General features: G+C 42.3%; 1 pseudogene; it reads left to right on the top strand.

Moving 5' to 3' along the window:
• The first annotated feature begins 3,434 nt into the window (after positions 1 to 3,434).
• LOC102436319 lies at positions 3,435 to 3,620 on the top strand (annotated as a pseudogene).
• The last annotated feature ends 695 nt before the right edge of the window (positions 3,621 to 4,315 follow it).

Here is a 4,315-nt window from a genome sequence, read left to right as displayed (position 1 = left end):
CCCTCCGGTCCAGTTTAAGAACCCATTGTGGCCCTCGAGTCAAAAAGTTTGCCCACCCCTGGACTAGGGCGATGGTTCGACCGTTGCAGAGATTTGATGCTAAAAGGTGTAGGAATAGGAAATATGGGTGCAGCGTTTTTAAAATAATCTTTATGTGAAGCTCTTTTTAAGCATGACCCACAGGTAGAAACCATAAATGAAAAAAATGACAGATTTGAATACATGTGAATTTAAGACCCTGTATGACAAATAAACATATCATATCAGACAAATAATAAAAATAACAGGTACTCACAGTGTTTACTAAGTACCAAGTAATATTCTAAGTACTTTCTATTTTTAATTCATTTGACCCTTACGACAGTCCTATGAGGTAGAAACTACTATTTCCCCCATTTTTAGGTGAGAAAACTAAGGCACAGAATGGTTATGTAAGATACCAAGGTCAGGTAGTAAGTAGCAGAGCTAGTATTTGAACCCAAATAGCATTGCTCCAGGGTCTAAAGAAAACCTGGAAAACATGGCTTCATATGACAAAGGCTTAACACTTGGAGTGCGGGAAACGAGTTAAGTCGGCTCGCGTGAATTGCGCGTACTCCGCGGGAGCCGTCTTTAACTCGGTTCATATAGATTTGCGGTGGAGTGCGGGAAACGTGTAAACTCGGGCCGATTGTAACTGCGTATTACCAAATATTTGTTTGTAATCCACCCTTTTGGTGGATGGAACAAAACCAAAAGACAGAGCCATCTTATATTTTGGCGGGAAATTCACCCGCACTCCAAGTGTTTAATATCATTGATATGTTAAGGACTCTTGCAAATAAAAAACAAAAAATACATCATTTTCTATGGACAAAAGCTAGGACAGACAGTTCACAAAAGGGAAGTGTAAATGGCCTATAAAATATGAAAAATGTTCTTCGTCACTAGGAGTCATGAAAACTCTAATGAGATACCATTTGTCTCCTGGCCAAGGTAGCAAACACAGCAAAAAATGATTATATATATATATTTGATTTCAGAGAGGAAGGGAGAGGGAGAGAGAGATAGAAACATCAATGATGATAATCACTGACTACCTCCTTCACACCCCACACTGGGGGTTGAGCCCACAACCCGGGCATGTGCCCTGACCAGGAATCGAACCGTGACCTCCTGGTTCATAGGTCGATGCTCAACCACTGAGCCATGCCAGCCGGGCAATAGCCATGAATATTATCTCCTTGCTAGTAGGTAGGTAAATTAATAAAAATTCCCTGGTGGACAATCTGGAGATATATATATATATTCTTCAACCATTCAAATATACATGTGGTTTGATTCAACAATTTTACTTCCAGTAACTTTTGCAAAGAAATAATCAGACAAGTACATGAAGATGTAGGTTACAGAAATTTATGTAGCAGTTTTCATATTTACTAAAGATGGGAAAAGTAAAAGACTGATTAAATATACTATGGTTCTACCATAAATGGAATACTGTTTAACTTTTGAAAATGATAGATTATATATTCTCTCTAGGTCATGGATTTTTAAATAACTTTATAATGTTATACTTTAGTTTTTATATAACTCTTCATATGTTTTATGTATCACTTCTATAATCCTAAATAAAGCCAATTACCTCATTTCTACATGTTTAGAGCACTGAAACTCTTCCCACATCCTAAAATGATTCCCTCTAGAAAACCTACAAGAAGACTTGTCTGTTCCCCACCTCAGAGAACTCCTACGTGATTGAATTTGCTGGAAACATGAGGAGAACGTTTACTGTTACACAGAAAGGGCTGCCTGATGCTGAGAACTACCCAGGGGTCATTGTCTCATGGCCTCCCACACCATATCCCCTACCTGATCAGCTTTTTAATCACTAGTTACCTGAGATCCCAAAATGATGACAGAGATGACAAATCACAGCTCTCCAAAGCTCATGGCCTATTCCATCCAAGTGCGGCGGGGGGGGGGGGGGGGGAACAGCCCAGTAATATAGACATTCAAATGAGTTTGAGGAGAGAGGATGCGAGCCCAGGAAAATCACTTCATAAGTGCAGGCAATTAACAGTCAATGCATCACCAGCCTTCTTAAGCAAAAATGTCACATGCTCAGAGCCGGGGACAATCAGAAGCTGCAGAATGTCCTCGCCTGCTGACTGATGAAAATGACTGACGCTGGGGTGCCATCTGGAAAATCAATTATTCACATCTACTAGGCAACTGCCCCCTACACACCAAGCAGCGGCAGGTCACGGGAAGGGAGGTTGTTGCGGTTTGTTGTTAACATGCACTATCCATTTCTCTGGCCGTGGAGCGCAGCGATAGCAAAATCAATAGGCTGCTCCAAACTCAGAAACAGAGAAGTGGGGCACCAACCGCATCCCAAGCACCTGGAAACCTCCTGACAACGCTGTTGCAGACAAATGACAAGGGGGAAGATTTCTCATCCCATCGTCATTGTTTTCCATATTCTGTCTCCCACTTTTCCCACAGTAATAAGAAGGAGAACCCAAAGTTTTGTGTATTCCTACTGATTTGATCACTTTGGCAGAAAGCTGGAAAATAGGTATTCGCTTTCAAAGGCTCCTCTGTTGTTTTATGTTTTTTGGTTTTTATGTCTTACTTAACACTTGCCTTATGTCCTAGTGCCCAAAAGCCCTCTTTTGTATGTGAGTTGTCTTTTTAAAAAATATATACTTCTGCTCTGACCAGTTTGCTCAGTGATAGAGTGTCAGCCTGCAGACTCAAGGGTCCCAGGTTCGATTCCGGTCAAGGGCATGTACCTTGGTTGCGGGCACATCCCCAGTAGGGAATGTGCAGGAGGCAGCTGATCGATGTTTCTCTCTCATCGATGTTTCTAACTCCTCTACAATCTGACTAACTCTCTGTAGCAATATCAGTCAAATATATTCTAACGAGATAGCCTTTTCATTGCTGTCAGAGTGGAACTCAGAGACCAAGATGAAGATGTGTATATATATGTTGTGGGGAGAGGGGGGAGGGGGAGGGGGAGAGAAACATCAATGATGAGAATCACTGATCGGCTGCCTCCTGCACGACCCCTACTGGGGATCGAGCCCACAACCTGGGCATGTGCCCTGACCGGGAATCAAACCATGACCTTTTGGTTCATAGTTTGATGCTCAACCACTGAGCCACGCCAGCCAGGCTGGAGATGTCATTTTAATGGGCAGGATCTAATAAGGTGAAGACCTTCAGAAAATTCATTTCAGTATTTGCCAAGCATTGGGAAATAAAGATAATATAGAGCTTGCTTTGTCAAGTCATTTCTGTTTACAATGTATTTTAAGAAAATATTTATTTGTATGGCTCTGATGTCTATTGCTCTTTGTAAATAAAAGTTACAGACCACGCCTCCTCGAAGTCCTACCAGTCTGTTTTGCAGCTGTCCCAGACTCCAGCCGCTGCTTTAGCTTGCCATGGATCCCAACTGCTCCTGTGCTACTGGTGGCTCCTGCGCCTGCGCCGGCTCCTGCAAATACAAAGACTACAAATGCACCTCCTACAAGAAGAGCTGCGGCTCCTGCTGCCCCATGGACTATGCCAAGTGCACCCAGGGCTGCGTCTACAAAAGAACATCAGACCAGTGCAGCTGCTGTATGTGATGTGGGGAAGGTCCTCCTCTCCAATGTATTAGACCGACATGTTCAAACCTGCATTTTTTTGTACAACCCTGATCCTTTTGCTATATTCCCTTTTTTATCTATAAAATACATGAATAATAATTAAAGCTGTTGGCTTTCAAAAAAAGCTATAGACTTGTGGGGATGCAAAATGGTGCATGCATCCCAAAGTTTGGCAATACCATTTCTCTCCTCCCCTCCCCAAAATCCTATTGGTGCTTCCCAATGGCTAAATCCAACAGGCCAGCCGGAAAGGGAGCGTAAGTGATGTAGGCCTTGCTGGTCAGCCTCCAAAACTCAAGTCAGGGCAGAGAGGGACAGAGACTAAACCCCAGAAAGAGTGAAATGGAGAGAGCACGTGGACACCATTATTTACTAAAGTCATATAGTTTACAACTTCTGAAATCCTTGATGTGTAAATAGTCTATGAATTTGCCCAACAGTCAACCTTTGAAGCCCCCCCCCCTCCATGTTCCCTAGGAACCACACTTTCACATAAAATAATTCACATTTCCTCAAGAATGCAATTACCTTCAGCCATTGGGCTAAAGCCAGTTTTTCATCTAGCTAAATTTGATTTTACCCAGTCAATGGGATGCTCAACATCCTTAGGCAAGCAGAACCTTTTTAGAAAAATTCTCAGTTGCCTATCAAAACTTTGACTAAGATGCTTAAAA

The sequence above is a fragment of the Myotis lucifugus genome, unplaced genomic scaffold (assembly GCF_000147115.1).
Source record: "Myotis lucifugus unplaced genomic scaffold, Myoluc2.0 scaffold_20, whole genome shotgun sequence".
NCBI classification, from domain to species: Eukaryota; Metazoa; Chordata; class Mammalia; order Chiroptera; family Vespertilionidae; genus Myotis; species Myotis lucifugus.
The sequence above is the reverse complement of the archived record's forward strand: the minus strand, read 5'-3'. Positions and strand labels throughout refer to the sequence as shown.